Source organism: Schistocerca cancellata, chromosome 5, assembly GCF_023864275.1.
Source record: "Schistocerca cancellata isolate TAMUIC-IGC-003103 chromosome 5, iqSchCanc2.1, whole genome shotgun sequence".
Lineage (NCBI taxonomy): Eukaryota > Metazoa > Arthropoda > Insecta > Orthoptera > Acrididae > Schistocerca > Schistocerca cancellata.
The window spans coordinates 816,495,998-816,508,922 of NC_064630.1; positions in this window are offsets into that span (position 1 = coordinate 816,495,998).

Below are 12,925 nucleotides of genomic sequence, written 5' to 3' on the forward strand. Positions count from 1 at the left end.
CTTGTGACCACATTGTGAAGAAATATAAGACCACAGATGGTACGGTCCTCATTGGAAGTGACTTTCTTCCGGGTGGTTTGTTTACTGCTGAGTGAGAAGCCTGTATTTTCAATATACCAGCATGCTTGACTGTTGTGTAATTCTGATAGGCTGTTTAGGATGAAGGGGAGCGATGTTAGAAATAGTTATTGGTGTTTCTATTATTTCTTTTCATAGGTGAAAACCCAACATTTTGTTTGATGTTTGCATTACTGGTTGTGATTTGTGGAAATCGGGTAATGGAAAAGCAGGCAACAACTATGATGTGGTGTCTTTTCCTTGAATTTTAGTGCTGTCTGAAGTGTGCCAATATGTGATAACGGAACGTGACCTAACCTACAGCCACTGCATTCTCCTGTGCGCCTCTGTATGTGGCTTCAAGTTAACTGTTGTCCTGTAGTGCTGTTATTGTTGGCAACCAAGACGTCTGAAGTCGGTGCCCATCTAGCCTGTTCGTACTGGCCAGTGGGCTGACTGTTTCTATTGCCTCCCTCTTCTTCCTCCTGAATGTAAGAGCTGTTTCCACAACATGCTTGCTTTACCAAAATCGACTGTTTGCTGCACTGATCCAGGTGTGATGTCATACTCGGATGTGTCATTCATGTTCAGATACCTGTGTGCTGATACGTCGCCCATCTCACATACATACACCAATCCACATTTGCAACTGATTTGGTGAACTCCAGCAGGATGTAGTTTGTCAACTGTGTCTTTCGTTGTGTGAGGAAAATCTTTCATCCTATTGGGGCCCGCAAATTTCGATTGATGCCTGCTCAATGGAGAATTTTGCCCACTGGTTCAGTGACACTTTGAACATATGGTAATCGAGCAATGTTTTGTGCTTTCTTTTGCTATCCTCTATAGCCTTCATACATTGTCACTATTTTTTTTATGTAGTACATTCACTCCATAACCGTTGGCACTAGAAATGGACTGGAGATTTTGTAGTTCACTCTTTAGATGTTCCTCATCGCTGATCCTGAGAGCAGTTTTGGTTTCTTCTGTGTAGATTGATATTATGATGTTTCATGCAGGTGCCTGTGAGCACAGGTTGGCTTATTATTTTATTTATGGCCCAGTTATCCATCAGGCTTTCTGTAAACGTCCACACCGAGGAATGGCAGTGCGCTATTCTTTTCCATATCCATAGTAAATTGGATACTTCGCGCTGATGGTTGAGGTGCTGTTGGAAATTTCGTAGCTGTTCCTCTCCATGTGGCCAGATGATAAAAGTACTTTGTATATCTCCGAGCCATTAATTTGTATGTAACGGTGCTGACTGGTATGCTGTTTCTTCAATTTCTTCCATAAAGATGTCTACTGCAATAGGCGAAAGAGGGTAGCCCATTGCTACTCCACCTCTCTGTTCATAAAATTTCCCTTTCCGCCTGAAAAAGGTGCTCGTTAATCACAGTGGAGCACTAGATCGCAGATATCGGGTGCCATGCGTCCCTGTTCATGGTGTCGTGTATAGGTACAATCATGAATAAAGACTTGACATCGAAGCTAACCATAATTTCTGTGGCCGAGATACAGTTTTGTTTTAAATGTTTCACCGAATTGCTATTGTCGTTAATGTACTATTATGTTTAGCTGACCAAATGTCGGAGCTTTGGGGCCCGTTCCTTGCCTAGACCGTACGTTGGTGAATTAATGGTACTCACAATTGGTTGTAGAGGAAAGGCCCCTTTGTGGACCTCCATAGCACCAAATTTTTTTGGTGCCTGTGGAACTTGTGAGATTGGTCTTCTGGCCGTGTCAGAATTCATTCTAATTTACTTTAGTAGTGCTTGTGTCGATTTGATTGTCTTGTACGTTGTATCTCTGTAAAGTTTCTGTAAATGGATTAACTTGGAAGATCCCCCTTTCATTTGTTATAATCTTGTGAGTCCAATATAATGGTCGCATTTGCCTTTTCTGCTCATGTTCTTACTAAATGAAAGCTGTACTCCAGCATGGGTGGTGGGATACCCGCACTAGCAGCAGGCTATTCTGCATGAGGCTGTATGCCTTCCTTGTTAATCCTGTAACCCACAAATGAAATTTTCTTCTTTACATCTACAGATTTACAGAAGTTAGTTTCATACCTCCTCTATACATGGCTCTCAACACTTCATTGAGGAAATTACAGTGTTTGTAGCATTCTGCACTCACTATGAGGTAATCTACATAGACTGTTATTTCATCAGATAATTTCGCACCTAGCACGTTGTCAACAGCTCTGATAAACGCACTCAGACTAGTACAGAGCAAATGGCATCACACAGTATACTAAACACTTACCCTGATGTAAGAATTCTGTGCATGGCCTAGATCCCTTGGCCAGTGTGATACCCCAATAGCCACAAGTCATATCAAAAGGTGTGAGAAATGTACATGAGTGGAACTTTTGCAAAATTTCATCTATGTTAGCTAGTCTTTCACTCTTTCTTACTTCAACTTCGTTCAACTTACTTGCTTCGAGCACCAACCTGAAACCACCGTTATTCTCCATGAACTACAAGTGGTTTATTATACCTGCTGGTTGACCATACAATTATCCCCCTTGAGACCATGTATTGAATGTTTTATCTCACCACTTGTTTTTTTTTGTAACTGGTGTGATATGAGGCTGCTTGGAAAACAGTGATGATCCTTCAACTTTATTTTGCACTCAGTAATCTTTACAAACCTGGCCTGGTTGAAAATGCCTTACAGTTGCTCAGGAGAATACCTTTTCGTTCCTCCGTTTCAGTATTTGTAAAACATTCATTAAAATTTTTGTGGGCTTGTGACCACATTGTGAAGAAATATAAGACCACAGATGGTACGGTCCTCATTGGAAGTGACTTTCTTCCGGGTGGTTTGTTTACTGCTGAGTGAGAAGCCTCTATTTTCAATATACCAGCATGCTTGACTGTTGTGTAATTCTGATAGGCTGTTTAGGATGAATGGGAGCGATGTTAGAAATAGTTATTGGTGTTTCTATTATTTCTTTTCATAGGTGAAAACCCAACATTTTGTTTGATGTTTGCATTACTGGTTGTGATTTGTATAAATCGGGTAATGGAAAAGCAGGCAACAACTATGATGTGGTGTCTTTTCCATGAATTTTAGTGCTGTCTGAAGTGTGCCAATATGTGATAACGGAACGTGACCTAACCTACAGCCACTGCATTCTCCTGTGCGCCTCTGTATGTGGCTTCAAGTTAACTGTTGTCCTGTAGTGCTGTTATTGTTGGCAACCAAGACGTCTGAAGTCGGTGCCCATCTAGCCTGTTCGTACTGGCCAGTGGGCTGACTGTTTCTATTGCCTCCCTCTTCTTCCTCCTGAATATAAGAGCTGTTTCCACAACATGCTTGCTTTACCAAAATCGACTGTTTGCTGCACTGATCCAGGTGTGATGTCATACTCGGATGTGTCATTCATGTTCAGATACCTGTGTGCTGATACGTCGCCCATCTCACATACATACACCAATCCACATTTGCAACTGATTTGGTGAACTCCAGCAGGATGTAGTTTGTCAACTGTGTCTTTCGTTGTGTGAGGAAAATCTTTCATCCTATTGGGGCCCGCAAATTTCGATTGATGCCTGCTCATTGGAGAATTTTGCCCACTGGTTCAGTGACACTTTGAACATATGGTAATCGAGCAATGTTTTGTGCTATCTTTTGCTATCCTCTATAGCCTTCATACATTGTCACTATTTTTTTATGTAGTACATTCACTCCATAACCGTTGGCACTAGAAATGGACTGGAGGTTTTGTAGTTCACTCTTTAGATGTTCCTCATCGCTGATCCTGAGAGCAGTTTTGGTTTCTTGTGTGTAGATTGATATTATGATGTTTCATGCAGGTGCCTGTGAGCACAGGTTGGCTTATTATTTTATTTATGGCCCAGTTATCCATCAGGCTTTCTGTAAACGTCCACACCGAGGAATGGCAGTACGCTATTCTTTTCCATATCCATAGTAAATTGGATACTTCGCGCTGATGGTTGAGGTGCTGTTGGAAATTTCGTAGCTGTTCCTCTCCATGTGGCCAGATGATAAAAGTACTTTGTATATCTCCGAGCCATTAATTTGTATGTAATGGTGCAGACTGGAATGCTGTTTCTTCAATTTCTTCCATAAAGATGTCTACTGCAATAGGCGAAAGAGGGTAGCCCATTGCTACTCCACCTCTCTGTTCATAAAATTTCCCTTTCTGCCTGAAAAAGGTGCTCGTTAATCACAGTGGAGCACTAGATCGCAGATATCGGGTGCCATGCGTCCCTGTTCATGGTGTCGTGTATAGGTACAATCATGAATAAAGACTTGACATCGAAGCTAACCATCATTTCTGTGGCCGAGATACAGTTTTGTTTTAAATGTTTCACCGAATTGCTATTGTCGTTAATGTACTATTATGTTTAGCTCACCAAATGTCGGAGCTTTGGGGCCCGTTCCTTCCCTAGACCGTACGTTGGTGAATTAATGGTACTCACAATCGGTTGTAGAGGAAAGGCCTCTTTGTGGACCTCCAGAGCACCAAATTTTTTTGGTGCCTGTGGAACTTGTGAGATTGGTCTTCTGGCCGTGTCAGAATTCATTCTAATTTACTTTAGTAGTGCTTGTGTCGATTTGATTGTCTTGTACGTTGTATCTCTGTAAAGTTTCTGTAAATGAATTAACTTGGAAGATCCCCCTTTCATTTGTTATAATCTTGTGAGTCCAATATAATGGTCGCATTTGCCTTTTCTGCTCATGTTCTTACTAAATGAAAGCTGTACTCCAGCATGGGTGGTGGGATACCCGCACTAGCAGCAGGCTATTCTGCATGAGGCTGTATGCCTTCCTTGTTAATCCTGTAACCCACAAATGAAATTTTCTTCTTTACATCTACAGATTTACAGAAGTTAGTTTCATACCTCCTCTATACATGGCTCTCAACACTTCATTGAGGAAATTACAGTGTTTGTAGCATTCTGCACTCACTATGAGGTAATCTACATAGACTGTTATTTCATCAGATAATTTCGCACCTAGCACGTTGTCAACAGCTCTGATAAATGCACTCAAACTAGTACAGAGCAAATGGCATCACACAGTATACTAAACACTTACCCTGATGTAAGAATTCTGTGCATGGCCTAGATCCCTTGGCCAATGTGATACCCCAATAGCCACAAGTCATATCAAAAGGTGTGAGAAATGTACATGAGTGGAACTTTTGCAAAATTTCATCTATGTTAGGTAGTCTTTCACTCTTTCTTACTACAACTTCGTTCAACTTACTTGCTTCCAGCACCAACCTGAAACCACCGTTATTCTCCATGAACTACAAGTGGTTTATTATACCTGCTGGTTGACCATACAATTATCCCCCTTGAGACCATGTATTGAATGTTTTATCTCACCACTTGTTTTTTTTGTAACTGGAGTGATATGAGGCTGCTTGGAAAACAGTGATGATCCTTCAACTTTATTTTGCACTCAGTAATCTTTACAAACCTGGCCTGGTTGAAAATGCCTTACAGTTGCTCAGGAGAATACCTTTTCGTTCCTCCGTTTCAGTATTTGTAAAACATTCATTAAAATTTTTGTGGGCTTGTGACCACATTGTGAAGAAATATAAGACCACAGATGGTACGGTCCTCATTGGAAGTGACTTTCTTCCGGGTGGTTTGTTTACTGCTGAGTGAGAAGCCTGTATTTTCAATATACCAGCATGCTTGACTGTTGTGTAATTCTGATAGGCTGTTTAGGATGAATGGGAGCGATGTTAGAAATAGTTATTGGTGTTTCTATTATTTCTTTTCATAGGTGAAAACCCAACATTTTGTTTGATGTTTGCATTACTGGTTGTGATTTGTGGAAATCGGGTAATGGAAAAGCAGGCAACAACTATGATGTGGTGTCTTTTCCTTGAATTTTAGTGCTGTCTGAAGTGTGCCAATATGTGATAACGGAACGTGACCTAACCTACAGCCACTGCATTCTCCTGTGTGCCTCTGTATGTGGCTTCAAGTTAACTGTTGTCCTGTAGTGCTGTTATTGTTGGCAACCAAGACGTCTGAAGTCGGTGCCCATCTAGCCTGTTCGTACTGGCCAGTGGGCTGACTGTTTCTATTGCCTCCCTCTTCTTCCTCCTGAATGTAAGAGCTGTTTCCACAACATGCTTGCTTTACCAAAATCGACTGTTTGCTGCACTGATCCAGGTGTGATGTCATACTCGGATGTGTCATTCATGTTCAGATACCTGTGTGCTGATACGTCGCCCATCTCACATACATACACCAATCCACATTTGCAACTGATTTGGTGAACTCCAGCAGGATGTAGTTTGTCAACTGTGTCTTTCGTTGTGTGAGGAAAATCTTTCATCCTATTGGGGCCCGCAAATTTCGATTGATGCCTGCTCAATGGAGAATTTTGCCCACAGGTTCAGTGACACTTTGAACATATGGTAATCGAGCAATGTTTTGTGCTTTCTTTTGCTATCCTCTATAGCCTTCATACATTGTCACTATTTTTTTATGTAGTACATTCACTCCATAACCGTTGGCACTAGAAATGGACTGGAGATTTTGTAGTTCACTCTTTAGATGTTCCTCATCGCTGATCCTGAGAGCAGTTTTGGTTTCTTCTGTGTAGATTGATATTATGATGTTTCATGCAGGTGCCTGTGAGCACAGGTTGGCTTATTATTTTATTTATGGCCCAGTTATCCATCAGGCTTTCTGTAAACGTCCACACCGAGGAATGGCAGTACGCTATTCTTTTCCATATCCATAGTAAATTGGATACTTCGCGCTGATGGTTGAGGTGCTGTTGGAAATTTCGTAGCTGTTCCTCTCCATGTGGCCAGATGATAAAAGTACTTTGTATATCTCCGAGCCATTAATTTGTATGTAATGGTGCAGACTGGAATGCTGTTTCTTCAATTTCTTCCATAAAGATGTCTACTGCAATAGGCGAAAGAGGGTAGCCCATTGCTACTCCACCTCTCTGTTCATAAAATTTCCCTTTCCGCCTGAAAAAGGTGCTCGTTAATCACAGTGGAGCACTAGATCGCAGATATCGGGTGCCATGCGTCCCTGTTCATGGTGTCGTGTATAGGTACAATCATGAATAAAGACTTGACATCGAAGCTAACCATAATTTCTGTGGCCGAGATACAGTTTTGTTTTAAATGTTTCACCGAATTGCTATTGTCGTTAATGTACTATTATGTTTAGCTGACCAAATGTCGGAGCTTTGGGGCCCGTTCCTTGCCTAGACCGTACGTTGGTGAATTAATGGTACTCACAATCGGTTGTAGAGGAAAGGCCTCTTTGTGGACCTCCAGAGCACCAAATTTTTTTGGTGCCTGTGGAACTTGTGAGATTGGTCTTCTGGCCGTGTCAAAATTCATTCTAATTTACTTTAGTAGTGCTTGTGTCGATTTGATTGTCTTGTACGTTGTATCTCTGTAAAGTTTCTGTAAATGGATTTACTTGGAAGATCCCCCTTTCATTTGTTATAATCTTGTGAGTCCAATATAATGGTCGCATTTGCCTTTTCTGCTCATGTTCTTACTAAATGAAAGCTGTACTCCAGCATGGGTGGTGGGATACCCGCACTAGCAGCAGGCTATTCTGCATGAGGCTGTATGCCTTCCTTGTTAATCCTGTAACCCACAAATGAAATTTTCTTCTTTACATCTACAGATTTACAGAAGTTAGTTTCATACCTCCTCTATACATGGCTCTCAACACTTCATTGAGGAAATTACAGTGTTTGTAGCATTCTGCACTCACTATGAGGTAATCTACATAGACTGTTATTTCATCAGATAATTTCGCACCTAGCACGTTGTCAACAGCTCTGATAAACGCACTCAGACTAGTACAGAGCAAATGGCATCACACAGTATACTAAACACTTAACCTGATGTAAGAATTCTGTGCATGGCCTAGATCCCTTGGCCAGTGTGATACCCCAATAGCCACAAGTCATATCAAAAGGTGTGAGAAATGTACATGAGTGGAACTTTTGCAAAATTTCATCTATGTTAGCTAGTCTTTCACTCTTTCTTACTTCAACTTCGTTCAACTTACTTGCTTCCAGCACCAACCTGAAACCACCGTTATTCTCCATGAACTACAAGTGGTTTATTATACCTGCTGGTTGACCATTCAATTATCCCCCTTGAGACCATGTATTGAATGTTTTATCTCACCACTTGTTTTTTTTGTAACTGGTGTGATATGAGGCTGCTTGGAAAACAGTGATGATCCTTCAACTTTATTTTGCACTCAGTAATCTTTACAAACCTGGCCTGGTTGAAAATGCCTTACAGTTGCTCAGGAGAATACCTTTTCGTTCCTCCGTTTCAGTATTTGTAAAACATTCATTAAAATTTTTGTGGGCTTGTGACCACATTGTGAAGAAATATAAGACCACAGATGGTACGGTCCTCATTGGAAGTGACTTTCTTCCGGGTGGTTTGTTTACTGCTGAGTGAGAAGCCTCTATTTTCAATATACCAGCATGCTTGACTGTTGTGTAATTCTGATAGGCTGTTTAGGATGAATGGGAGCGATGTTAGAAATAGTTATTGGTGTTTCTATTATTTTTTTCATAGGTGAAAACCCAACATTTTGTTTGATGTTTGCATTACTGGTTGTGATTTGTGGAAATCGGGTAATGGAAAAGCAGGTAACAACTATGATGTGGTGTCTTTTCCTTGAATTTTAGTGCTGTCTGAAGTGTGCCAATATGTGATAACGGAACGTGACCTAACCTACAGCCACTGCATTCTCCTGTGCGCCTCTGTATGTGGCTTCAAGTTAACTGTTGTCCTGTAGTGCTGTTATTGTTGGCAACCAAGACGTCTGAAGTCGGTGCCCATCTAGTCTGTTCGTACTGGCCAGTGGGCTGACTGTTTCTATTGCCTCCCTCTTCTTCCTCCTGAATGTAAGAGCTGTTTCCACAACATGCTTGCTTTACCAAAATCGACTGTTTGCTGCACTGATCCAGGTGTGATGTCATACTCGGATGTGTCATTCATGTTCAGATACCTGTGTGCTGATACGTCGCCCATCTCACATACATACACCAATCCACATTTGCAACTGATTTGGTGAACTCCAGCAGGATGTAGTTTGTCAACTGTGTCTTTCGTTGTGTGAGGAAAATCTTTATTCCTATTGGGGCCCGCAAATTTCGATTGATGCCTGCTCAATGGAGAATTTTGCCCACTGGTTCAGTGACACTTTGAACATATGGTAATCGAGCAATGTTTTGTGCTTTCTTTTGCTATCCTCTATAGCCTTCATACATTGTCACTATAGTTTTATGTAGTACATTCACTCCATAACCGTTGGCACTAGAAATGGACTGGAGAGTTTGTAGTTCACTCTTTAGATGTTCCTCATCGCTGATCCTGAGAGCAGTTTTGGTTTCTTCTGTGTAGATTGATATTATGATGTTTCATGCAGGTGCCTGTGAGCACAGGTTGGCTTATTATTTTATTTATGGCCCAGTTATCCATCAGGCTTTCTGTAAACGTCCACACCGAGGAAAGGCAGTACGCGATTCTTTTCCATATCCATAGTAAATTGGATACTTCGCGCTGATGGTTGAGGTGCTGTTGCTGTTCCTCTCCATGTGGCCAGATGATAAAAGTACTTTGTATATCTCCGAGCCATTAATTTGTATGTAATGGTGCAGACTGGAATGCTGTTTCTTCAATTTCTTCCATAAAGATGTCTACTGCAATAGGCGAAAGAGGGTAGCCCATTGCTACTCCACCTCTCTGTTCATAAAATTTCCCTTTCCGCCTGAAAAAGGTGCTCGTTAATCACAGTGGAGCACTAGATCGCAGATATCGGGTGCCATGCGTCCCTGTTCATGGTGTCGTGTATAGGTACAATCATGAATAAAGACTTGACATCGAAGCTAACCATCATTTCTGTGGCCGAGATACAGTTTTGTTTTAAATGTTTCACCGAATTGCTATTGTCGTTAATGTACTATTATGTTTAGCTCACCAAATGTCGGAGCTTTGGGGCCCGTTCCTTCCCTAGACCGTACGTTGGTGAATTAATGGTACTCACAATCGGTTGTAGAGGAAAGGCCTCTTTGTGGACCTCCAGAGCACCAAATTTTTTTGGTGCCTGTGGAACTTGTGAGATTGGTCTTCTGGCCGTGTCAGAATTCATTCTAATTTACTTTAGTAGTGCTTGTGTCGATTTGATTGTCTTGTACGTTGTATCTCTGTAAAGTTTCTGTAAATGGATTTACTTGGAAGATCCCCCTTTCATTTGTTATAATCTTGTGAGTCCAATATAATGGTCGCATTTGCCTTTTCTGCTCATGTTCTTACTAAATGAAAGCTGTACTCCAGCATGGGTGGTGGGATACCCGCACTAGCAGCAGGCTATTCTGCATGAGGCTGTATGCCTTCCTTGTTAATCCTGTAACCCACAAATGAAATTTTCTTCTTTACATCTACAGATTTACAGAAGTTAGTTTCATACCTCCTCTATACATGGCTCTCAACACTTCATTGAGGAAATTACAGTGTTTGTAGCATTCTGCACTCACTATGAGGTAATCTACATAGACTGTTATTTCATCAGATAATTTCGCACCTAGCACGTTGTCGACAGCTCTGATAAACGCACTCAAACTAGTACAGAGCAAATGGCATCACACAGTATACTAAACACTTACCCTGATGTAAGAATTCTGTGCATGGCCTAGATCCCTTGGCCAATGTGATACCCCAATAGCCACAAGTCATATCAAAAGGTGTGAGAAATGTACATGAGTGGAACTTTTGCAAAATTTCATCTATGTTAGCTAGTCTTTCACTCTTTCTTACTACAACTTCGTTCAACTTACTTGCTTCCAGCACCAACCTGAAACCACCGTTATTCTCCATGAACTACAAGTGGTTTATTATACCTGCTGGTTGACCATACAATTATCCCCCTTGAGACCATGTATTGAATGTTTTATCTCACCACTTGTTTTTTTTGTAACTGGAGTGATATGAGGCTGCTTGGAAAACAGTGATGATCCTTCAACTTTATTTTGCACTCAGTAATCTTTACAAACCTGGCCTGGTTGAAAATGCCTTACAGTTGCTCAGGAGAATACCTTTTCGTTCCTCCGTTTCAGTATTTGTAAAACATTCATTAAAATTTTTGTGGGCTTGTGACCACATTGTGAAGAAATATAAGACCACAGATGGTACGGTTCTCATTGGAAGTGACTTTCTTCCGGGTGGTTTGTTTACTGCTGAGTGAGAAGCCTCTATTTTCAATATACCAGCATGCTTGACTGTTGTGTAATTCTGATAGGCTGTTTAGGATGAATGGGAGCGATGTTAGAAATAGTTATTGGTGTTTCTATTATTTCTTTTCATAGGTGAAAACCCAACATTTTGTTTGATGTTTGCATTACTGGTTGTGATTTGTGGAAATCGGGTAATGGAAAAGCAGGCAACAACTATGATGTGGTGTCTTTTCCTTGAATTTTAGTGCTGTCTGAAGTGTGCCAATATGTGATAACGGAACGTGACCTAACCTACAGCCACTGCATTCTCCTGTGCGCCTCTGTATGTGGCTTCAAGTTAACTGTTGTCCTGTAGTGCTGTTATTGTTGGCAACCAAGACGTCTGAAGTCGGTGCCCATCTAGCCTGTTCGTACTGGCCAGTGGGCTGACTGTTTCTATTGCCTCCCTCTTCTTCCTCCTGAATGTAAGAGCTGTTTCCACAACATGCTTGCTTTACCAAAATCGACTGTTTGCTGCACTGATCCAGGTGTGATGTCATACTCGGATGTGTCATTCATGTTCAGATACCTGTGTGCTGATACGTCGCCCATCTCACATACATACACCAATCCACATTTGCAACTGATTTGGTGAACTCCAGCAGGATGTAGTTTGTCAACTGTGTCTTTCGTTGTGTGAGGAAAATCTTTCATCCTATTGGGGCCCGCAAATTTCGATTGATGCCTGCTCAATGGAGAATTTTGCCCACTGGTTCAGTGACACTTTGAACATATGGTAATCGAGCAATGTTTTGTGCTTTCTTTTGCTATCCTCTATAGCCTTCATACATTGTCACTATTTTTTTATGTAGTACATTCACTCCATAACCGTTGGCACTAGAAATGGACTGGAGATTTTGTAGTTCACTCTTTAGATGTTCCTCATCGCTGATCCTGAGAGCAGTTTTGGTTTCTTCTGTGTAGATTGATATTATGATGTTTCATGCAGGTGGCTGTGAGCACAGGTTGGCTTATTATTTTATTTATGGCCCAGTTATCCATCAGGCTTTCTGTAAACGTCCACACCGAGGAAAGGCAGTACGCTATTCTTTTCCATATCCATAGTAAATTGGATACTTCGCGCTGATGGTTGAGGTGCTGTTGGAAATTTCGTAGCTGTTCCTCTCCATGTGGCCAGATGATTAAAGTACTTTGTATATCTCCGAGCCATTAATTTGTATGTAATGGTGCAGACTGGAATGCTGTTTCTTCAATTTCTTCCATAAAGATGTCTACTGCAATAGGCGAAAGAGGGTAGCCCATTGCTACTCCACCTCTCTGTTCATAAAATTTCCCTTTCCGCCTGAAAAAGGTGCTCGTTAATCACAGTGGAGCACTAGATCGCAGATATCGGGTGCCATGCGTCCCTGTTCATGGTGTCGTGTATAGGTACAATCATGAATAAAGACTTGACATCGAAGCTAACCATCATTTCTGTGGCCGAGATACAGTTTTGTTTTAAATGTTTCACCGAATTGCTATTGTCGTTAATGTACTATTATGTTTAGCTCACCAAATGTCGGAGCTTTGGGGCCCGTTCCTTCCCTAGACCGTACATTGGTGAATTAATGGTACTCACAATCGGTTGTAGAGGAAA